General features: G+C 37.6%; 1 long non-coding RNA gene across 1 annotated transcript in view; it reads right to left on the bottom strand.

Annotated features, from left to right (window-relative positions):
• The window catches only part of LOC112982722 (uncharacterized), a 30,929-nt gene extending 27,886 nt beyond the window's left edge, over positions 1 to 3,043 (bottom strand). The window contains exon 1 of the long non-coding RNA XR_003259048.2: positions 2,930 to 3,043. This is a non-coding gene — a long non-coding RNA (uncharacterized LOC112982722). The remainder of the gene's footprint in view (positions 1 to 2,929) is intronic.
• Between the last annotated feature and the right edge of the window lie 22,382 nt (positions 3,044 to 25,425).

The raw sequence follows: 25,425 nt of genomic DNA on the forward strand, positions 1-25,425 counted from the left end.
AAACAGAGGTGAAAACAGGCATACATTACAGTTGTCAGTAATACATATACTCAGTACACTAGCATTATCTTTATACTCTCAGACTTTCATCTGAGATCGTCCTTGCCAAGGCAGTAACTCTACCCTCCTTCTGAGGCCTTCTTATGGCTGCTGCCAACCAGCTGTTTCATTGCCCCCTCCTAATTCAACATCTGCAAATTGCCACCCTGAGCAAAAGCCATTATGTTATTGGACATATGAAGTTACATTGGAATATGAACATAAAAGTAGATCTTTGAGACTGAGGCACGATCATTAAGTTTTGTTCAGCCTCTTGTGGTGGTTCCTAATAGATGCAAGACAATATAGAAAGCCTTATTTTTCTGCCAAACATCAATCATCTAGGACAGGCAATAGAATTTTGTTGCAATCGTGTTTTTCTCTTAAGGACTACTTATACTCCCCTAGTGAGATTCTGCTGTACCATGGCATTCTTTTTTTCTACAATATCTTTTATTATTCAAAAACTGCCTTCCCTTAGCACTATTTTATATGCTTATCCTGGAGACAAGTCCTAATGCAGCTGATGTGTATAGAACGTTGTTCTGTGATATAGTATCAAAAGCTAAAGTTTTCATTTCCTTTTCTTTTTTTTCACCCTTGCTCACAGTGATTTTCTGAATTAATATGCCTGTAAATTCTGATATTCACTCCAGTGAAGATCCAAAGACTGTGCTGTACAGTCTGCAGAGAAAATACTATAGTACATATCAGCAGTAAACTATTCAAAGAGCTATTTTTTAATAAAATTTGAAATTGAAACTGCTTCAAGTAACAAAGTTGCTGAACCATATTCTATGGCTTCATGCCAAATGTTTTTTAGAAAAACAGATTATCCAAATGGGAAAAAAGTTCAAGAATGACTTATCTAGCAACTACCTCTTTTTTTCTTTTTGCCTTTTTATGTCCACTTTTTGAAATTAGATACATTACGTCTCAATTGATACCAGACAAAATATTTAAATTAGGAGCATATCCATCTGAGAAAGCTATGAGAAACTAAAAACTGGTTTTAAGATGAAAATGCCAGCTCACATCTAAACTAGCTGCCATGATGTAACACTAAAGCAACGGTTGCTTGTTTCCACTGCAGTTAACATGGTAGTTTCTCTCACAACTTCAGTTAAGCCTTATGAATGCTAAAGCAGTCTGTAGCTGTACATCTGTGCTGTAGTCCCATTTCAAAATAAAAATTTAAATATTACTGCAGTTAGCCTATTAAGGTCTAATTAAGCATCATGGATTTACACCATCACATAGTGATGTTTTATGATTCGTTCTCTATTGCTTTCTCAGTAATCCCTAACAGTTAATTTCCTTTTTTTGACCTTTTTCCATTCAAAGATGTATCACAACCCAAAGATCTCATCAGATCAGAGACAGCGCTGCATACAGAAAGTTAGGGTTGTTTTTATCAACTTGCATCATTTTTCATTTATCTACATTGAATTTCATCTACCGTTTTAGTGACCAGTTACTCAGTATCAGGAAGTCTTTCTTAATAATCAGTTCCCATCTTTATTATCCTGAGTAACTTAATATTGTCAGCAAAATTGCTAACCTAACTAGTCACCTCTTTGCTAATCTATCATGAATATATTGCCCAGCAGAAGCAAGAACAGATGATACCTTTCTACAATGTGCATTATGAAAACTTTTTAGGAAATTTATTTAGAAAACTTAACTATTTAGGAAAACTAATCATATGAATATTTCAGCTTTTTGCCATGGTGTTCTAAGAACACAGGCAGGACAGATTTTGTAGGAAGAGGTATCATTCTTTTTTAGACCATTATTATTGAGAAAAAGAAAAACATTCTGGGAGTTCAAGCCCTCTGGCAGGTCTCGAAACAGAAGTAGCAGCTTTCAGAGCAAAATACAAGTTAAGAACAATTGCTCAGAATTTACCTAACTGTGTATCAGTTAAACCACCTCTAGAAAAATTAGTTCTTGTTACCTAAAGAGCAGAGGGAATATTGGGAGAGTAGAAAGAATTGAGGAGGGAGAGAAATGGAGAGGGAAAGTGAGAGTAAGAGAAGCCTGGGGAAAGAGACAGGTAGTTTGTAGTCTGTGGGACATGGAGATGTTAATTCTGGGATGGGAGATTATAATGTAGCATAAAAATATTTTTACTGAGTTCATCGGTTTTGGTATTCAGTAGAGTTACAACTTTTTGTTCTCAGGCTTGTCTTTAAAAGGTGTTTTGTACGATCTGTGAACACTGCTGAAGTGTAGATTGTTCTTCTCTGTCTGAATAGAACTGGATTTGTTTTGTTCTACTGTGTAAGAGCCTAACCCTAAAATAAAAAGTGAGGAATTTCAAATAGGTCAATGGCTTCCAAAAAGACAGTATGCAAGATGTTTTACCCTTTCTGCTAGTATAAGAAAAATGACTTCTGCTACAAGAAATTTATTTATTTACGTTGTTCTAATGAGCTTAGAGTTTGTTTATTAGCTTCATCTGATGATCATCTACAGAAATATTTGAAAGATTCTAATTAGCCACTTTAGTTCAGGCCCAGGACTAAACTAACAGGGCTTGGCAGGAATATCAGTCTTGGTAAAGGGACAGTTGGATTCAAAAGGAGAAAAGAAGAGTAGTTTCCCCCTTCCATGAAAAATAGGTCAAGAAGAAGACTGGGACTAGCCAGAAGAGACTGGAACAAAGGACGAGGATGTGGCAAAGAGAACCAGGCAGAGGTTAGGCGCATATGAGAAGCAACTGTGAATGAAGAGGAGAATTGAACTGGGGAAATCTGGAATTCAATGCAAGATTCCTGCCTGTCTCTTCTTAGTTCACCTGGCTGACAAATGAAAAATAAATGTTCCAGGACAGAATTATCTAAAGACAGATAACACATTTTATCTCCAACAAAATGTTTGTACTTACCTGAGAAGTGAGTGTTTCCAAGCTTTTAAAAATGCAAAAGGGAGCAAGATTCTGTTGCTGGTAGCTGAGAATGCTTTGAGAAGCGCAGCTGTATTATAAAAGGGGGTGTGGGGGGGAAGCACACAAGTCTGTGCCTTGGGCTTCCTCTGACAGGTTAATCCAAACATGAATCCATTGCCCAACAGTATGATTATTTAATATCAGCACCTGCCCCTGAGTCTCTTAGTGTAATCATAGTGTGTCCTTAGGGGTTATTAAAATTGCTGAAAGTTTAGCCAATGTTTCCCTCTTAGCTTTATGCAAATGTATTAAATTATGAGCACAGAAAAAAATGAACCAGGACATGAACTTAGCTGCTATTAATTTGTCTAAGCAAATTAAAAAGGAAAAACACAGAGACGTTTTGTAGCTATCAGTAGTAGGTAATTTTATTAACTCCATATCTGAGAAATGAAAGTAGTTCAGGCTGCCTCATTTTTCAACATCACCAGAGAAATCATCAAGTGAAATCCACCAGAAAAATCTGATGAAATGTGTTTGAAGAATAAACCTGGTGAATGAAGTTTCATAAAGTCTGAGGTAGGAGGGAGAGGAAAGAAGATTCTGATATGCAAATTTTTCAGACTTTTACATACTTTTCAGGTGTGTATAGCTTTCTTCAGCATATAGCAGGTCCATGTTAAAGATTGAGATAATGTTGATAATGTCCTATTTTGTAAGATTTTGCAGCTTTTTGAGTCTAAACCCCCAAAACTGCTTTTCTGTATTGTGCTTGAAGAAGGGAGAAGTATAAGAGCTACTGTAAAACAGTTGCTCATCATATCTCAAGATCCTGCTCCCTTAAATAAAGGAAGGTCCACAAAGCCTGTCAGCTGTTCTGAGGGTGCATGGGCATTCTCAGCTGCAGACAGTCACTACAGAATGATTCATTCATGTATATACATTATCTGATCCATTTCACACTAAAGGTGGGAAATCTAAAGATCTCTGCTCTGTTTTTTTTCTAAATTCAGAGCCTCAAGATTTCCTGCTGAGTGCTTGCCCTTGACCAGGTGGGTGACTGTTTATAGCTGTATATTTTTTGAGGGTTAGCCCTTGGCAGTCCATTTACACTGAACCCCTTCTGCTTGGGGTTATTGTTACTTAGCACACCAGCTTGCAATTAATTATGTGAAACTGCTTGAAAGGAATGTCTCCCATTTACTGATGCTAGTAGGTTGGCCCCAACATGTTCAGCCCAGCCAGTCTGATTCCCAAGAAAATTCTTTCTGAATTTGTCTGCTTCAGGAGGGCCTTAGGATGTTTTGTGTTCTTCCATCGTACCTGCGTCAGGCTCTGATGGGTGGATGGGGTTACTCGACTCAGGTAAGCCCTGGCAAATCCAGCACTCAGTCCATGCCTGTATGGAGCCTTTGGCAGGAGAAGGAACTTCCAGTCATTTATCCAGAGATACTTTATCTTCCTTTTTTGCCTGGACCAGGTGGGAGCATTGTTTATGGACCTTACTGACAATACTTTAGAAAAAAGCCATTCTTGTGATGTTTTTAGTCCTTTCCTCCTTCCTCTTATGGTCTAAATGATGTCTATAGCTGCAAAAATATGTTTAGAAGAAAAATTCACCAATTCATGTTTTACATCTCATAACTTATTTGAGCTTCAGGCTCAAAATCTTAACACTCAGAACAGCTTCTTAGCTTTGGGGTTTGATCTAAAGTTGTCATTAATGTCTAGAGCTCTGAAGACATTTTGCAGAAGTAACAGCTTGCATTGTTCATATTTTGTTATTACAGCAAAGGTAATTATTATTTATAAATACTTTGCAATAGGTCAGTCAAGAGGAATGTTGCCCCCTTCTTCATTTACCGTCCTTTGAGCCCAAGCCACAGGAGTCTTTTGAGTACTGGGAGGGCAATGCCAGGCATGGAGAGGATTTCTTGATTGTTAAATGAATTTATTAGCTTTTCTGAATGAGCTGACCGAACAACAGAGGATGTAGGAATGCTGTGTCTTGGCTAACTTTTCAACTGGGCCTCATACCTGCTGCCTGAAGCTAACAGCTTCATGATATGGTGTTTACAATTCACAGGATGACTCTTGCATACTAATTGCTGCAATGTGTGTCTGAGCTCAGCCTTTTCTGCAAAATCTCAGTAGGGCAGAATTACGCTGATCTTCTCTTGTCTCTATATTCTAGACTGAGCACTCAAGCTTAGTGATTTTTATAAAATAACAACTGCTTGCTTTTGCCGAGTATTAATTTGTCTGAGAATTTGGGAAATCTGAGGTTAATTACGGTATAGCGAAAATAAGGAATTGAAGATTGTATACTCTATTGAACTGCCTTTGTTTGAGGACTTCACATTAAACATAAACGAACTGATAAAGGCAACTTGAAGATCTCTTTCCAGAGTCACGTGAAACAAATGGCTTATTCTTTAAGAGTTTCAAATTCATTATGAGAGGAAGATGCTTCTAAAATAGAAGCCTACTTTTGCATTGATTACTATGTTGTACTGCAGGATTCAGCAAAGTGTACGTACATCACTCAAAGCTTTTTAAAACCTTAACTGAGAACAAATAAATGGAGGCTTGTTATTGCTCCAGATGAAATTAGTGACAGATCTCATTTAAATGAAAAGGGTTCAGCACTGGGTGCTGTGTGAAGTTGCTCTTTAGCACATCTATTTTTTCAGTTAAAAAGCGGAACGTTGTCTTTCTATTATCCTTTCTTTCTCTTAGCGTGAGGAGGACATTAAAAACTTTTTTTAGACACAGTCTTGGAATTCTTAGTTGAGATAACAAGGGATTGATTTTAATATAATACATGCAGAACTAATTTATGTGGAGAGAGGCACTTAGAGCATAAATACATAAGAAATTACAAATAATATGACAGTACAGCTGACAGGTGGAACTGTTTCTGGTACACAGACTATTCTGGATTGTTCCAGTGCAAAATTAGCTCTAATCACACTACTGCAGAAAGCTGTGTTTGTGTCACAGATGGCCTTTAGCATTCATTTTCTATAATACCATAAGTTTTCTCTAAAAATACTTTGCTTTTTTCTAAATTATACCTCCTTCTTGAAGGCCCTACAGCCATGCAGAATTTGGGCAGGATGGTTGTCAAACATTTCAGATGTATGGAGGGATTCTGGTAGAAATTTTCAGCACCAAGCAGATCAAAATGGAAGAGTTTAACTGTTTGGTATACTGGCCTACTTTAGTTTAAAATTCCCCATATAAAAACTTTGAAGTCCAGAAAGAGTATTTATCACTACTTATTACCTTGCTTAAAACTTGAAAGGTTTTAAGAACCATAGAAAAGAGAAAAGACACCTCAAGGGTTGCAGTAAGAGGGATGGTTTCAAGTACATATACACAAAGGCATCTAGCCTAGAAGGCAAGCAGGACACCAGGTGGGGTGTCCTAGGAAATCACAAAGGGGAACTAAGGAGCAACTTTTAGGCAACTCAGTGAAACCCTAATTCAGTATGTGGAATAAGAGCATCAAGTGTAACTTCAGTAGAATTTGGATGTCAAATCTACCCAGGGTGGGAGATGATAAGAAAAGGTCCCCACTCTGCTTCTTTTTAACTCTGCAGATGCTTGAAGTCCACAAGCATTTCTTACTTTAAAACTGCAGACCAACTTCTAGGTGCCTTTCTGTGTAAGCACAGTCCTACACAAAGACTGAGCTATCCTATCTAAGCTGAACAGGGACCAGGAAATGAGGTACCTTTTGGCTTAGGCCTGGAGAAACGCTCAGCTGGCAGTTGCACACATAACACACATGGGCAGGACTGCGAACTGCAACTGAGATCTTCTTTCTTCTGAAGGAGAGGTTGCGTAGTTGTTATAACACTTATCTACGAAGTGGGAAACTGGTTCTTATGTTCTCCTTGGTGTGAGAGACTTGAAACTTATATCTGCCAGTGGAGTGACCTCTATAGTAGTCTGGATGTGGGTGCGCATATGTGCATCACATATGCTAAAGCTGGGGTTTGGGACAGGAAAGGACTGAAGAAAAATGAGAAGAGTTCTGGTTTTGTAATTAGGATATTCAAGCTGGGTGAGGAGGCATCTATTATGTTCCTTCTTCCTGAAACTGCTTAGGCACTTTATCATAAAAATTGGAATATAGAAACAGTACCAATAGTACCAATGTATAAGGATCTGTTCAGTTCTGTTTTTTCTTTAAAAGCAAGTAATAATATTTGAGGTAAAAAGCCTCTTCATCTGATGTTCCATCCCGTTCCTCAGGCAGGACCTGACCTGCTGACTTCCCTCCTCTAACTTCACACTGTACGTGTCTACTGCTTGTAGTGCCTATTCCTGCCTAAAACTCAAACCTCCAAATATACTATCATTGCTCTTGTTTTCAGGTGCTGTAGATATTGCTTATTTTCTCTTGCTCTGTTATTGCTCGGCTTCTGAGTACTGCTCTAAGCTAAATCAGAACCCAGCAATGTGTCAGTTCTTATGGCATTTTGGGGAATCTGCTTTATTTCTTCTCTCTGAGAGTTGTTAGTATTGTTGTTGGTAATGCATAGCAGTTTGTGGGCCATTTGCTTTCAGGCTGATAGCCCATTAACTTGATTTTCCTCTAACTGTTCTTTTATTAGCTATTTTCATGGCCTCTCCTCTTTACTGCTGTCCCTGGGGTACTCCAAAATACTATCCTTCATTTTCTGAATCTCTCACTTAGCACATTGTCTCTGACAGTTCATCCATACATAGCACTTCAGTTATCAGCTTTGTGCTGATTTGTAAATCTGTTTATAAATTTTCCAATCTCATGTTGGTGATGGTGTCCCCAGTATCTCACCCCGGGTGAGTCATCATAACTTTTAACTCAATATGACCATATATTAACTCCTTAACTTTCTTTCATAGCCTCTCTTCCCATTCATTTCTGTTCCAGCTGAAGACTTCTTTCACTTTGAAAAACAAAACCTGAAGTTTTTTTTTTCTCATTTACATAAGCTATCCCTGTGAAGTCCATATAGTGCTATAGTGCTGCTTTTCCGTCTTCAACTTTCCACCAAATCTATTCATTTTCATCACCTTTTCCAAATCTCTCATCTAGGCTCTTAGAGTACCCCTCAATGACTTTTACACGTTTTTACTTTCTGTTCTTTGAAATGTAGACATCCCCTGGTTCTATATAAAATTCAGTTTCTGAAGTCACGTTAATCTGAGTCCCTTCTTTGTCTTCATTCCCATCCTCTTCTGCCTACGCCATATGCTGTCATATCAGTCTTCTCACTTTCAGAGCTCTGTGTGACTTATTCTTCTTTGCAGAGATGTCTGATGCATTCTTTTTTGTTTGTTTGCTTTCAATGCAATGACTTATAGTTTGCTTGAGAAGGAAAAACACCACCAATAAAGAAAACCTATTGTACATATCAATCCAAAATGCCAAAAAGGCAGTCTGCTGAGTGCTGGCTCTGTGATGACTTAACCAAAATGAAGATGGTGGCTTCAGTCTAGTTCTCAGCTGACAGATGTCTACATCATACAGTTAGATGTTTTAACTGGCGCTGTTGCCTACCTGGCACTTTCAGCAGAGGCCAAGCATAGAAATGGTTTGGAAACTAAATGACTCTGTCCCTCTGACGCCTGGCCGTTTCAAAACACTTGGCCTGAAACTGTTAATCCCAGCCTGCTTTCTCCATTTTGTGTATGCAAGTGCATGCTGAGGACTTACCTCTCCATGCCTGTCAATCTAACATGATTCAGAAATGCTGTGCTAACTTTAGAAGAGGCAACATGAAAAAGTTATTGCGTAAGTGCTGAAAGTCATCATTTTCTGACAAAAATTTGATGATCTCATACACGTCAGCATTTGTTCTTTGCTTACTTGGGAGAATCAGTGACGTCTCTGCTTAAGCCATCAGTCTGTGTCAGTAGCACATCTTGACTTTACCTTTTTTTAACCTTTACTATTTGTTCATGCCACCTACTTCTGTCATATAAAACATGCCAGGTAATAAATATAATGAAGAATGATTTTTGGAGGCCTTACTTCAGAGACTGAAATAAAAACATTTGGTCATTTTCTAAATAGCTTCACTCAGATCAGCTAATTAAAAAACCCAAATCTTAGAGCTAGCTATGCAAACTTACTGGTTCTCCACATATGCATTGAGCTTGCTGTAGGAGCAGGATCCTCAGAACATGCTTCAATATAATTTACTTAGTGCATAAAAGATTTAATGGCTATTTCTAATAGAGCTTCAGCATTCTGACTCATATCATCATTCCTGGATGGTGGCTTGGAGAAAGGTATACATAATGTTTTTATTTCAGTGATTTTAGACAGCTTTGTGACAGTCACTTCCCAAGGACTTTCCTCAGATTAGAATAATAATGCACTGAACACCTTCATGAAGAGGACAAAAAGTATGACAGGTGTTGAGGAGAGAGGGAGGCAGATGAGTCATTTGCAAGTCGAATTATGTATCAGTAAGAAAACATGACTAGTTATATCACAAAAGAAAAATGTGATGTTTGATGAGGTGTAACTAGGTATCATGCTGTCAAGAAGCAGCAGCAGCAAGAAAAAGATGCAGTTTGCTCTCTCAGTGAGAAGGAAAATGGCAATACGTTTATAACAATAAAGAAGACAAAATTAATACAGACATTAAAAAGAGACCTATTAGAGCTGAAGTTAGGTGCAAACACCAACATGAAGATTTATACTGTTGAAAAGCGATAGGAACTTCATATAAAATTAATATTTCTGTTAGCAATTCATTCCACTTGTCTTGCAAGGTGACTTTTAGTGAATAACTGAGTTGCTGTTAATTGAACATGATTTATGTGGGAGATAACTGAAATTTTAATACTTCTGAACTCTAGTCTTATTGTGTGTTTGGATTTTAGCTTTTGAATACATCCAAGCTAGAGCAGGAACTCTCTTTCATTTTTTATAACACACAGCACAGTAAAACCTGGTACTGACTGGGCCTGTTATTGCCAAGGGCAATATTAAAAATAGCAAAGCACCAGTAACAAAGTGTAAGTAGAATCCCTCCACCACCCTAGACTGGCTAGAGACAGAGGTGCAGAATTTAGCAGTAGACCTTGTCCCCTATCAGCTTACTGAAATTACAGTTGGAAAAATTAACATAAATTAATCTCACTTCTAGTGTTGTTAGCTTTCACTCCCTTCTGATTTAAGACCTGGGAGAAAGTTGTGGAATGGTCTTTGGCAACCCAGGAAGGAGCAATTTTGGGGTGCAGAGATTTACAGTGAGCTGATAATCCAGGCAAAGAGTTTTTCTAGGGTGGTGGGGAAGGAAAGAGGGAAGTCCTGGAGAGGAAGCATGTACCACTGACATTCCCTGAGTCTATCTCACTTTCTACCTGTCCTTCCTGCGTCTCTTGGCCAAAATCACCCCCAGCCAGGTAGGGAAGAGTAGGAACAAGCTGCACTTAGACTTTCAGTGGTGCTCTACAGCAGAACTGCAAAATGGCCACAACTACCAGACAGAGCAAGGGGGGCATTATTTCTGTTGTCTGGTTTATACCATGCTTTGGACTGAGATTTAGTTTTATGCTTATTGCACAGTAAAATCCTTGGAGGAATATTCCAGAGAAGGAAGTTAATTAGGATGAATGCCAGAAATACTGCTGCCTGTCTGAGAAAATAATTTAAAGCTGCTCAGAAAAAAAATGGGACTGTCTGGTTTGGAGATGTTATTTATTTCTTCTCAGCCTCCTTTTTTTTTTTTCTTTTCTCTCCCCTCCCAATTTGTTTGCAGTTTTCCGTTGCCAAGCTACAGCCCGTCTGGATGCACCTCTCTACAAGACTGGAACTCAGTCCACAGTCTTTTAAATTGCCAAAGTACTACAGACAGTTCTGGGATGTGGACTCTAGTGAGACATCTTCTGTTTCCTGCCATCATAAAAAAGGACAACCCTCTACCAGCTGGCTGAAAATTGTATGTGTCTCTGTATTCCACCTGCAGCCATAATGATCTAGGACCCTGTTTCTTTTCAGTCTAAACCTGGAGAGAGTACTTATATGACTAGAAAATCTAAATTAGGGTTATAATTTTTACTTTTTCCAATCTTGAAAAAAAAATACAAATATGGCTGGTTTTGCTGTGCACTGTGTGCTCCATAGGAGGGAAGAGAAATAGCACTATTCTGAAGCCAAATCCCTTCTGCAGTCAGTCGCACAAGTACTCATGCTGAATTTGCAATTCATCCAAATTCTTACTACTTTGACAATCTTTATCTCTCTAGAAGAAGCCTTTTCTTTTGTGACTTCTCAAGGGAATTCAGAGTCCTGTTCCATTCTAAAGCCTGACTTCTGTTCTGCTGCAAAAGAGCTGATAGACTGCAAATATACTGCAGCTTCCGCTTGGCATATTAAGTTTAGGAAATACCATGTTGTAGCAGAAAAGAAAAAAGAATGCCATTGACATGGTTTATTTTAAAGTAAGTAAATATTTGACCATTTTATCACTGTAATAGTGACCTAATTTATAATAAGACACAGTTTATCTTTGAAATATATATGCAGACATTAATGTGGTTTATTGACAAATGTGGTTTATTAATGTGGGCAAAGACTGAGATTTTAGTTTCATATGAATGCCCCTAAGAACAAGATGATATAGAAAACATTCACTTTAAAGGAATTCCATTTTTTGTAGCAATTCTTCATTTGTCATCTCACAGTTTGTAAATAGTTTCTTCTCATCCTGGCAGTAAACTGCTTTATAAATCACACAGAGGCTTCCGGCCAGAAGAAAGGAAGGTAATTGATTTTGATCCTGCACAGCCACAGTGATGTGGGCCCTATGCACTAGCCTCATGTCTCTTGATTTGTGTTCTTTTTTTCCCTGACAATACATTAATTTCATTGGTTAAAGAGACAGTGTAGCGCATAAAATTGATTACTCTAGGAAAGCTTAGTCTATAACTCAACAGCATCTGGGCAATACATCATACTTCATGCTGACTTTAGAATAATTTCTAGTTCATGACTATTTAGAATTTTAAAGTATTCACTGGAAAACATTACATGTAATAACTACTGACTTCATAGTCAATTGGCCACTACTGGAACATCTAGAAGGAATGGCTCTGCCGAAAACCCAGTGGCCAGGTAGCTGGGCTCAGCTCGCACAGATAAGTTTTGGATGGACTGGTTATTGTGTAAAATAAGCAATGTTATGACCTTCAATCTCATTTATTTTCTGCTTGTGTTTTCTGCCCATTACCTCTTTAGCAGTCATACATAGCAATTTGAGGTAAACCAAAACATGTGTCATTTCCTTCAGAACCCATCACATCCCACCAGATGAGTTTTACTAGTTTGGTGTACCACTGTGAAATTCGTTTGTAATTCTTGGTAAGGTGCTGAGTTAACATACCTTTACGGTCATATTTATGAAAGCAGCTACAAAAACAATAGACCATACCCCCAAAAGGACGCACTTCATTTTTTTCAAACAGTATGGCTGAAGCTACAAACATAAGAAAGATGCATACATTTTCAGAAGAAAAAAAAATAAAAAAGTACAGTAAAACAAATAATATTTTGGGAGTTCTAATCAAGGAAAATCGTCTATCACATTGGATCTTTACGTCAGCAAACATCTCCTTGCAAAGTCATAATTTGTCCAGTGACACTCTTCATTTTATATTCTAAAGTGCATTGTCTCTATTGGAGGGGAAATTAATGTTTTCAAGGTCAAACAAACTCTTGCTATAGCTTGCTGCAGATGACACTACTAACCAAAGATAAAAGAAAGGTTTGCTTTTTTCATATATGACATCTATCTTGTAGGTCTTGTAAATATTTCTTAATTCCAAAGATGGTCACACTGTACTATGAAGCAAGGGGTTATTAGGCTTAACCAAATATATAAAAAATTAATGTCACCCATTCCCTGCATACTGAAGAGTTACGCACATGGGCTGACGCTTGCTAGGGAAATGATTGATGTTCAGAATGTTCTTCTGTTCATTTGTCTTGATTCCAGTGATTATGTGAACGTAGTAATGCAACATATATTATGCTAACACAGAAAAAAAATCTGACTTCCAGAGCTGACAAAACCAAACTCCTTCGAATTATTAATCCTCTTCATTAATAGACGGATGTCAGGTATAATTTAGCAAGGGGTGTGGCAAAGGTCAGCAAACGAAAAGAATGAGATAGGAAACTTGAATTACTCATCTGAAACAACACAAGTAGTGCTTTCATGTACAAGAAGATATTTTAATCTAAAACAGCAATAATCCTCATGAAAGAAATGTAAATTTTCACTTGAATAGAAATGACACATTAATTGTCCTCATATGTTTTATCTAGTTGAGTGGAGTAACCGAAGTAATTGCAATGTTGTAACTTAATGTCAAGTCATTATAAAAATTGTCAAATAATTGAATACTAGCTGGGTAAATTAAAAAATTTGCTCAAATCTTTCTCTGCTCTCTGTTTATGATAAAAGAGACTCTTCTCAGGTTTTGTTCATATAGAAATCTTTAATTTCTGGAACAATATTTTGTGAGGTTTTATTCTGCTAAAGTGTTACCAGTTTCTAAGATATTTTGAAGGTGTTGTATCTGGAAAATATTTATGTGCAAAGAAAAATGCTATACAGAGATGATACAAGAATTATCGCAGCATGAGAGGTTGAGTCTACCATCTGTAGGTCAATAGGTGTTGAATTCATCGGTCTCTACAGTCTGGGTTTTTTTGATGCACACTTTGAAATCCATTAGGATTAATCTTCCTAAACAGCCAAAAGGCTTATTCGAAACTTTTACCCTATTAAAGATTAGGACTAATTCAAAATTTTAACTGAAGACTTAGTCATAGTGCTGCTCTTTGAAAATGGGCTTGCGAAAATTTCTGGTCTATAGCTAGTAGTATTACTGACTAAAATGATCATTCTGGTTTCTTCACAAATGTGACTCAAATTTGTTTTCTTTTTGAAAATTCAGTGGCTGAGACTTTCAAAGCAGTGCAGCAGAATTGTAGCTGTAGTTTCTATTCATCCTGCTAGAATTCTGCTTCTCAAACTTCTAGGTAACATTTGACAATATCATCTGAAATATATTTGGTAAAAGAGGTTGCATTAATATAGACCTTATTCTTTTTTTGGCTTTGCCTGAACCTTTACCTGTATGCCAAAGGGCAGTAATCAGATTAGTCATTTTCTCTCTCTCTCTCTTTTTTGCCATTTGTATTATCTGCTATTAATCTTATGAAACACTTCACACAAGCATACCCTGCATTTCTGTTGAAAGAGAGAGCAACTCATTTCAGAATAAGGTAGTAGTTAGAGCAGGCTTGAATTTGGCTCTTTCACCTCCCAAGTGAGTGTCCTGGCACCTTTCTTATATATGGTTTGCCTTGCCTCATTCTTTCTGAAAACATGCTAAAGGTATTGGATACATTCCAGGTAAGAATGGAAACTTTTATTCATATGTCAGCATGTATGCTATGGGCAAAAAAAAAATCCAAAACAAAACAAAAAAACCCCATTGCTTTCTATATGGAGTCGCATTGATTCCAAAGCATTAAATCAAAAATATTTATTTTTTTAAATGCAGAGAGGCTCTAGACAAATGTGAGAATTTACTGTCATAGGCAGATGCATGGGAAAAGTTATAGTTCCCTTTTGATGGAATTCATGTAGTAAACACATAGCAAAATGAGTATGACAAATTTTGCTATTACATAATAGGGAAATTATCATACTACTTGTTTGTGCTTTGTTTTACTATGAACAGATACTAAACATGTGAATGGCACTATGGAAAATATACAGTAAGTGCTGATAAATGTTTCCAGAGTTGTTATAGTTGGAAAAAACTTGCTCTTAGAAAAAATGGATACCCTTTCATAATAGAAAGCTCAAAACTTACTGTGCTTGTAAATCCTGATAGCAACAGTTGACCAGTACTTTAGATCCCCTATCTTGCAATCCCAGGCCTTGAAAAGATTTTGGTCTACATCAGTCAGAAACTCTAAGTCCTCCATAAACCCCAAATATATAATAATGATGGAAACTGTCTCCTGGTTTAATTGAATTGGCATTGATAATAACAGCAATAGAAAGCTTATGCTATCTGTTGAAGACTGTGGATAAAACCAAACCTAAAAATTTTCTCTTACATAACATCTAGTAAATAAAACCAGAAGAATAATATCATCTTACTAATCACTGAAAGGGTTAAAAAAGGGAAGGACTGTATAGATAGCTTTCAATTTTCCTTTGCCTCTGCCTATATTTAAAATGTATCAGTCAGTAGAAGAGTCTGTGTACATCTATAATTTTAGCTTGTGTGTCTGTTTTTGAAAGCGTGTTTTTCATCCCTTCAAAATATTGTGACTTGAAAAAATACAAGCAAAGTGCAAGACTTGGTCAGCCCTAGAGCAGTTGAATTAGTCATGGTACAGAAATGTCCTCAAAGAAGGATCTCTTAAGAGGCTCTTGGAACTGGTAGTTGGTTTGACAGAAGCTCATGTCATGCATACGGAGTTGAGGGCTTAGCACTCAAACACCAAGCGAAGTAGAGCTCTGTGGATCTCTTTAGCCTGTGTTGCATATCCAACACTTTGGGAGTACTCCTCCACCCTAACTATGCCATTCCAGTTTGACTGCAAAAAATCCAAACTAAATCTTCTATGGATCTCAGATCACAGAAAGCACCTCCTGTGCTGTTTGGAGATGAGGACTGAGGAACAACATGAAAAAGCTCATGAAAAGTCCCAGTTTCCTTCTGCAGGGAAAGAGTCCGTGAACACATTCAGTGCTCCATAGGGAATCTCAGTGGACATGTTTTGAGTAAACTCAGTTCTGCTATCTTTTTTATCTTAGTGCCAAATTACTCTTTGTTCTGATATTTTGAAAGAACTGTTATGTGTCTTCTTGTCATTCGGTCCACTCTTGTAAGAAGGTGGATGTCCACAGACCCCCACATCTCTGGGATGGCCAAATGACTGTAGCAGGAGTTGTCTGCAGATGTAACCACATGCCACAGGGTGTGACCACATCAAGTACTCTATTCGTTTCTCAGTGCCTTTAGTGAGTGTAGAACACATTGTATTTTAAGCATGCATGTCTCAGCATAATTTAAAGAAGAAAAATGATGCAAAAGAAAAACACCTCTAATTTACACTTCAGAGAATAATGTTTTAAAGAAGAACAACAAGAAGATTAGTAAGTTAGTCACTTTTTTTAATATCTCCTCATAGCTTGTCTTTCGGCTAAATCACTGTCTGCACTCAAGTGACAAAGGAAACTATACCATGGTTATGCAAACCATTTTAAAAAAACAGGCTTTCAATGTAGTTTAAAAATGTGGCAGAGATGAATGCTGGCAGGGGACAGTAGTCTAGCACCCCTGCTCCCCCCAAAAAGGGGCCAAAGGTATGAGATGAAGACAAGGAAACTACTGATAAATAAAATAATAGCCTCTGGATAGAGAAAAGCTAGTCTTGGATTTAAAAAGCTATTGATTCTGTAGCTATTATTGGCTAACACACCCCAAAGATTGCCAGGACGTGAGCTCAGTGAGCTCAAGCTCGGGGACTTCTTGGCCTTCTGGCTAAGATCTTGTGTAGTGGAAGTGTAGACTTGAAAATGAACCTAGCTGCTTGTGAATTGGCACACTGAAACCAGAGCAAACTGCTTATGAAAATGAGTAAAAGTGGCAAAAGAGTAAGAAAAGGTTCAGAAGGAGAGAAGTTCTTTGCTGGAAGGCTTTAGCGATCCTAGATGGGACAGGATTGTAGCTTGGGGAGTCAGTGATTCACGCGATAGGTAACGTGAGTAAGCGCAGGCCTGCCCTGCGCTGTGCTGCACATATGGCTTGGCCTTTAGGCCAGTGCTGTGCTGACCATACGCCTCAGCTGCAGGATATACTTAGCTGGCTTATTCTAATGGAGGAGCAGATAGGCAGCTCCCACTTGGTGCTGGTGATTACACTACCTGCATGTCCTTCTAAAGTGGAGCGGCATGTTCTCACCTGAACATCCTTTTTCCTGACAGTAGGAATGATGAATAGAATTGTATTTTCCTAAGAAAATCCTACAAAGGCCCTACAGACCAAAATGCAGGGAACTCTCCATGGATGGGCTCTGCCCTGCGTGCCATGCGCTGATTGGAGGTGTGTCCTATGCTGCACGGCTTGCAGTTCCCAGTATCTGAAGGGACTTGAGATTATTTATCCTCTATTTCCTACTTGCATTAGCTCCAATAAGTGGTATTTTAATCAATACCTCACAGAGCATGAGTGCCTTTCTTACTGGGATCATAAGAAGCACTAGTCCCAGTCCAGTACATTGACGAAAGCCTATATTTTTCTGGAAATCTCCCTCCTAGGTCTATACTGTACATGACAACAGCATTTCCACCCTCTGTCTGTTATTAGAAGCCCTCCAGGTTCTTCAAAATTCAACATTTTGGATTGTTTATATTTCTATATTTATTGGAGGATTCATGAGTGAGAGAGCTAGTATGTTGATTGGCATAAATACTGTAGTACTTTCTAGTCAGAAAGTCCTGCTTTTCTGAATTGGTGTTCAGTCCTATGGAATAATTCTGATTAGTCCATTTATGAAGCAATGCTCGATATTGCTGTGCTTTCAGGAATCTGGTGCACTCTATAGAGACAGATTTCTACCAGCTTTGTTAAATTTAGCAAACAAATTGCTAAAATACATCTCTTTAATGGATTCTGTTACAGAACAGACCAACAATATCCATTTGAGTCTGATCCAATGCCTTTTGAAGAACAGTAGTTGACATATAACTGCCTAGGTTTTTAAAAATGGCTTGCAATGCAGGCAAATGTAATAATTTTAGCCATGTTTCTGTTTAGCTGACTGGATATTCTGTGACTGAGCCACCTGCACACTTTTTTGTAAAAGGTTGAAAGCTCTAAGGCATCTAAAGCCACATACCTACAAGTGGACTATAGCGTTATCTGGTTATTTTGACTTTAAGTTAAATTATATGTATGCATGGTTGTTTACTAATTTATTTATTTTAGCTTACTGCATTTAAGAAGCTATCTAGCTATCTGTCCTAATTCAAGCAAAGAAAAAAGCCTCATTTACTAAAGCAGAAGTAGGATCAAGCTCAAGGAATTTTTTTTAGAAGATGAACATCTGGTATATGGATTACATCTGTTACCATAGTCACATATTTGGAGAAAAACACATGTTTCAGGCATCTTTGGCTGAGTTTCAGATACCATTTTAGTATATGATAATTTTCCGCAGACCAGAAGTTTTTGTCCATTTTGGAGAATTTATGCTCTATTTGATTTTGTTATTTAATTTGAACAGCAAATAAGATGAGTAGCTTTTGTAAAAATATGGCAAGACAAAGAAAAAGCCCAAAACGTTGAATAAAATAATAAGTTTTGGTAATACCTCTGTATTATGTCCAGGTAAATTGGAAAAATAAGTATTCTTATATATTATGAGTCTGACACGCCTTGTGAAGTTAGAGACACGTGATTTTGTTACTGCATGCCAGTTCATATATAATGCAGTCATATGTGGCATGAACGTACTGAGCAGAATCACAGGAACATAAATATCAGGAGAGATCTGCCAATACCTTTTGTTTACCTTCTATTGGCAAGGAATGTTTTTGATCGGTCTTCTAGCCTGTGCCCTTGCAGGCAGTTCCATAACCTAAAAAGGTTCATTTTTGTGGGGGGTATTTTTCTTGTTATCCTAGATTGTTTCTCTTCAGTTTCTCATTAGTCCTGCCGATAACTTCAAACCATGACCAAGAGGGCTGTAAGTCTGAAATATTTTCCCTTACTTTTTTTTTTTCCTGGTATTTAAAACATGGGACATGGAATTGTAAGGGACCGCTGGAGTCATTGATTACAGTCCCATGTTTTCACATGTCACAGTATTTTATAATTATTTTGGAAACAGCCTCAAATACTCCTACTCAAAAGCTGTTTCAGAAACTCACTGCTCTTCTGATTAGCTCTTCCATCCCCGATTTGTTTATGGCTACCTTGCACCTACCTGTTCTCATGTCAGCATTGCCTTTAGTTTATGGGCTGATTGGTTAAACTGCACATTTTTCAATATTTTCGGATAATACATAGTTCTGTTCTCCTGTCTGCCCCAGCAGTCCTCCTCTACATTTGTTTCAATCTGAGTCCATGAGTGCTGAGGTGTGTGTGTATTATCTGCTATATTTCCTTCTCTTTTTTTCTACTCCATCATCTCTCCCCTCTTCCTTTTTCAACCTTCACTATTCTTTATTTCACCATCCTAACTACTTTCCATTCTTCTTTTGCATTCATTCACTTATTCTCTTCCTTTTCATCCATCTATTCTGCTCTGATTCCTTATCCAGTCCCCTAACCTGAAGTTTAAAAAGTACAACAGTGGCCAGGGTGGATACCTAGAGGAAAATATCTTGTGATACTTTTGTGTAAAACTCTCCTAGTCTCTGGTAAATTGTGGTTCCTGGGCTAGAGATGTCTTCTTATTTCAAACTACATAATGAAATTTTCTTCAACAAATTAACATTGTATTGAACTACTGTCAACTGTAGCATATGCAACATCCAGTAGCAAAAAGTCCTCAGAGTTTAACTGTATGTTCTATTATTTTTGTTAGATTGGAATCTAGTTGCATTTGATATAACCTACTGCATATATTGGAAGAGACATCGAAAAGCTGTTCATAAACCTGCTCTTTTTTCCAAGCCAAAGAGTACTAGTCTACTTAATTTGTTCTTGTATGGAAGCTGTTTCAGCCGTTTGACTATTGTTCTCATCCCTTTCTTTTAGCTTTTCTCTGTCCTTTTTCAGAAGAGGATATCAAAACTACCTTCCAGATTACTCCAGGAACAGGTGCACGTTTCCTGTATACACTGAGATTTTCTGCTTTCTGCTCTATTTTATTTAGTTGCTAGTGTTGTCTATTTTCTTTTTGAAAAGCTTTGAAGACCTTTTCCTAAAGGGTAATAACCAATTACCACTTAGCATATATGCAGAGTCCCTCACTTTTTTTTTTTTCTTTTTTTTTTTACATACCATGTTACATTCATTTTACACTGAATTCTTCACATACAATTTTACATGCAATTTTTCACACTCAGTCCTTGTCTTTAACACTCCAAAAACTTTGAGATAGCAGACTGTGTCATCTCACTATCCATCAAGGCTTTCCACATATTTTATGAATATGGTGAGCAGGTTAGGCTGAACTTGTAACTTCCTTATATGCAGAAAATTGATCATTAACTCCTACCTTTCAAGAGGAGTCAGCCATGTAAAGGTCTTCCTTCTTATCCCAGAGTAGCTTAATTTCTTGGAGAACATTTGATGACCAACCTTGCTAAATGCCTTTTGAAAATTTAAATAGACTTTATGAATAGAAGCTCTTGTTTAGTACCCTCCCTGACACATTAAAAGATGTCTCGGAGATATGTGATACACAATGTTACTCTACAGAAGTTTTCTTGCCTTCCCCAATACCTGACATGTACCTATGACTCCTCTATTCTTTATCAAGATCACCACTAATTTGCCTATATAAACATCAGATATATTGGTCTGTAGTTATTGGATACCACTGATATCCTTACAAATTAACACTGTATTCTGTTTTCCTGGCAGTTTTAAACGAGAGATTCCAGCCAGAGTTACTAGTTCAGCTATTTTACCCTAGAATTCCTTGGGAACTCCTGGGTGAATATTGTCTTCTGGAAGTTATTAGATATTATTGTCAATTTGTTGTTTAAATATTCTACTGACAGTTCAGTTTAAGACGTATTCTTCCGTGGCATCTCCCATAAAGAAAGCTCTGGCATGGAAATGTCCCTGTGTTTCTCCACAGTGAACCTGGAAGAAAAAAAAAAAAAAATCTGCTATGACCTATGACTTTGTCTTCTCTGAGGTCTTGTTTTACATTTTTATCACCTACTGGCCCTATGGATTTTCTAGCTGACTTCCTGTTCCAGATGTGTTGGAGGAAAGACTTTTTAGTAGTTTTTTCATTTTTTTGTGACTTGTCCTTTTTGGCTTGCTTTGTGGTGTTTAAGCTTACATTTAATCTGTCAGATTAGTGCTCTTTCCAATTGTCCTTCCTTGGAAAAAGATTTCCAGTTTTTAGAGGATGTTGTCTAATTATATGCCACAGCTTAGTGCTTAGCCAAAGCAGTATTTCTAAAGTAATTTTTGATTGGTGGTATCGCATTTGTTTTGACTTCTCAAAACGATATCTGAAATAGCTTTCACGCAGCCTGTGAATAATTTATCCTTTTGGCTTCCCCTTTTACTTTTTTTTTTTTTTAAACTGGCTTCTTGATTTTAGTGACTTCCCCTTTCAGACATTGACCTCTAGCTTTTCTTTGTTTTGTTTTATTTTTTCCTCTTTTGATTAACATAGAATTATAGAATAATTTAGGTTGGAAGGGAACTTTGGAGCTCATCTAGCCCAAGCTTCTGTTCAGAGCAGGACCTCTTACATCAGGTTGCTCATGGACCTGTGTAGACTCAAAGGATGGACTCTCCAGGATACTCCATAACCTCTCCAGCCATTTTGTCCAACATCTGACCAACTTCAAGGCGAACTGTGTTTTCTTTATATCTAATATGAATTTCCCATGTTAAAATTTATGTCCACTGTCTCTTGTCCTGTGTGCATCTGTGAGAAAAATCTAGCTTCGTCTTCTCCTTGCCTTCTCAATAGATAGTTATCCTGAAGGGGAACTATATTTAACAGGCTGTGGTCATTGCTACAGCGTAGCTCTTCAGCAAGGGCACTCAGTGTTAAAAACGAACTGTTTATACAGTACCTGCAAGAGGTCTGAAAGAAGTTCAAGATACACACACGTTTTCACCACTTACCCCAACACACTTAGAAGAACACATATTGCCCTGGGAGCTTTCAGCAGAATGTTTCGTTGCTATCATTCCATTCCATAGATACCCTTCATCTCTGAGTCTCAGTACATCGTACCAAGCATAAGAATGTATATATATATTTTTTTTATTGACATATGCAAACGTTTGGGTGGAAGAGGCCTGCTTCCACGCTGGTGTCCATACATGTCTGCTGATGTTAATGGAATGCAAGCAATTCTCAAATTACCAAATTAGGAGAAACTTTCTTAGGCTGACATTTCCCTGAGAGGACAAGTAGACATTGCAAGAATGCAATATAGGTTGCAGTACTGCACTGTAGACATTGCATTGTAGATGTCTATATCTGAGTTAGTTATCTAGACTCCTTTTACTGTCAAGGTAGAGAAAGAGAACTTTAGAGTGAGATTCTTTTTATCTGAATATGGGCATCTAATGTAGGTCAGGTAAGTCACTCTGTAAAAGCTGTCTGACATCATCTTAGATGAATTTCACCCATAATGTTCCCAGCAAGTTAGTTCATACTATATGCAACTTTATTTAATGAAGAATGGTGTAATTGACATGTTTTATCATGTTTTATCATAATTTAAATTTCCATTGTTTTGTAGCATCTTACACTTTTCCTATATTAAACTCTGTGAGAAACTATAGAAGTGGCTTGTAAGCAAACATGTATTTTGTGTATGCTGTTCTTGTCTTGTTGAATGCATGTCCAAAAGAAAAACAAAGGTATATTTCAAGTGCAGAAAGTTGCATTTCATCCAGCATCATTCCCACTCTTTGAATAATGTGTTGTGTACATTAGAGGTCAACACTTATCATATGTTTCTACCTATGTGCCCCCTTCCACCTGTCATGATATCAATGTGTAGGCTACTTTAGGAAGCTAATGTTATGTTTATGAATTGATTCTTTCCCTACCTGAAAGAAAAAGATTTAAAAATGAATTCCTCTTCATATTGCTTTACAGATGGTTTTAATGGGTCAGTCCACAGCAGTTTTCCCAGGACCATATCCCTTCTAATTTGTTAGAGGTTCATTATGCCAAGAAGTTTTTAAGTCATTACCTAAGGTATATATCCTACACTATTCTAGCTGTAGTCTTCCACTTATCACCAAAAATAGGAGCCCTCATGGCATTTCCCAGGTCACTGGTTCAATAGGGTTTTACTTGTAAATTTAGGAATAAGTCCTCAAGGGATGACATTGAAGTTGTGCAAGATCAGTTACTGCTGTTGATTTGTAAGCTTATGTTTTCCTGAATTAGAAACTGCAAATTTTTCTGCATGGGTGAAGTCTAATTTTCCGTTTCAGTTCTATGCAGAAGTGGTCCTGTTTAGCTGTGTGAATGTCAAGCTAATTAAGTAATTATTTTCAGATACATTTAACTCATCTTCTATTTCTACTGGCTTAGATCAATGTTTTAATCAAAGCTTCAATGGTTTCAAAGGTTTTCCTGTTTCAGCTGGGTCATGTGAAAGAAAGTTGACAGTTTATAGCTCATCTGTATTGGCAGTTCAGGAGTTGGTACGTATTCCCTCTACTCCCACATCAGTCATGTATGAACTTACTACTGGTAAAAGGGAAGGTTTTTCTATGTCATTGACTTGAAAAGGGATATAAGAGCAATGGCTACATGGATTCAGCACTCATTAACATGCACTGTAGGCATTGGACTGCAAACCTTTTTGAGCAGCCTAGCTTGAGGAGGAAAGAGGAAAAGAACAGGGTACTTATGCTCTATGAATTACACCTTTCTCTTATACTTACTACTAGAGAATCCATCGATAATGGTTAGCATGATATCGGTGGAAGGAGCACAGGGCCACACATTTTACACATGGCCTTTTCTTTGCAAACAATTTATATTTCTCTAAGTAAGAAAAGTCATATATAAATGTTTTCTGGGTTAATCTCCTGCCTGAATTGCTTACAAATTAAAGTTATTTAAATGTGAGTATCAATTAAAATAGGCTCCACTGTTTTTATTATACCAGCACCAACATTGCAAAGCCAACTTAAAGCAAGAAAGTTATTTCTGGATTTTCTGTTCTCCACTCATGATAAATGTTCCTACATACCATGTCTCACATACTGTTTTTTTCTGCGTTGCTTATTAAAGACAGCCAAAGAGAATAAAGCATCCAAGGAGGTTAGCCTTTATTTATATTTTTGAATGAATCACCTGCAGACAGGCTTTGTAAATGCACAATATATGACTTAATATCTGCTCGTAGATTGCTTGTAAGTTGTCCACTTGGACTGTTCATTTTCAGTGGTGTGTAGATAGCTGCAAAGGTTCCATGGGAGCTTCCCTCTCTGTCTGCACAAGTTAAGCTTTTCAAAACAGGAGCAAGTAGCAAGTAATTATTGATATCTTTCAGAGAAGCAGTCGAGTGCTAAAGTTTTGAAAAATCCAGGCTCCTCGGTTATTTTAATAAGTGAATGAACAATCATTTAAATGAGCAGTGACTGGCTCAAACCATAGCCTTATGTATTTTTTTCCCATTTATTCGTGAGAATATTTACCTATCTGTTCATATGTCATTCAGGGAGCTCTAAAGATCTAGAAGTTTTGGGCATGCAAGATATGGTGCTTTTTAAAGGATATCACACATTTCCTTCAGCTTGCAAGCATTAGGAAGCCATAGAAGTCAGGCATCCTGCCTAAATCATATGGGGTCTCCAGAACCCTTTTGTGTCAACCAAGGCAGACAGCCCCACCACCACCTTGTTTAGATACCTCATTTAGGATAGGACAAATTGCCTCCAGATTTAAGTCCATCTCCACTGACTGTGAAGGCTTCCCCAGATGACTGATAACTGAACAGTGAATGCTCTTAGACAGATAAAATTGGGCAAGATGAATCCCAACTATGTCATGCCCCAGGAAACCCACAACAGGCATTTGTTTTATAGGCTCCAATGACTTCACAGCTTCCTCAGTAATCCCTTTCAGTGCTCACTGCTGGAAAGGATTATTTTTTCCTAACATACAACTTAAATCTCCCTTGTAACATACGACCAGTATTTTGTTCAACTAGTCAGGTTGGCACAGGAGACAGATTATTCTCTTCTGTTTAGCAACAGATTTTTATGCATTTGCAAACCATTATTCTGTTTGCCTCTGTCTCTTCTTCATTAGACTAAGCAAAACCTGTTTCTCTGATCTTTCAATCTAAGTCTACTGACTTCTGGCTATTCTTATTGGCTTCCTCATCCTCACTCAACTTTAAGCACACCTTCCAGGAAAAACAGCACTGCAGTATGGACCTTAGTCTAGCCAGAGCCTTACCAATGCTGAGTAAAGCAGGAGGACCGCTTACTGTTCTTGCAGGCTGTACTCCTATTTGTATGCCACAGTACAGTGTTTGCCTCTCTCATGACAGTAACTGATTTTTATTATAACCTTCAGATTCTTTTCTACAGTTCCCTATCTTATCTTTGTGCAGTTGTTTAACTCTATCTATGCGCAATTTAATTGCAATTTATCAGTCTATTTCTCCACTTCATCAAGCTCACTTATTCCTCCAGGGCTCATTCAGTCCTTCCTAGCTTGGTACTGCTCTTAGATTGTCACTGTACTCTCTGCAGAGCTGAGGTGGAAA

This window comes from Dromaius novaehollandiae, chromosome 2 (genome assembly GCF_036370855.1).
Source record: "Dromaius novaehollandiae isolate bDroNov1 chromosome 2, bDroNov1.hap1, whole genome shotgun sequence".
NCBI classification, from domain to species: domain Eukaryota; kingdom Metazoa; phylum Chordata; class Aves; order Casuariiformes; family Dromaiidae; genus Dromaius; species Dromaius novaehollandiae.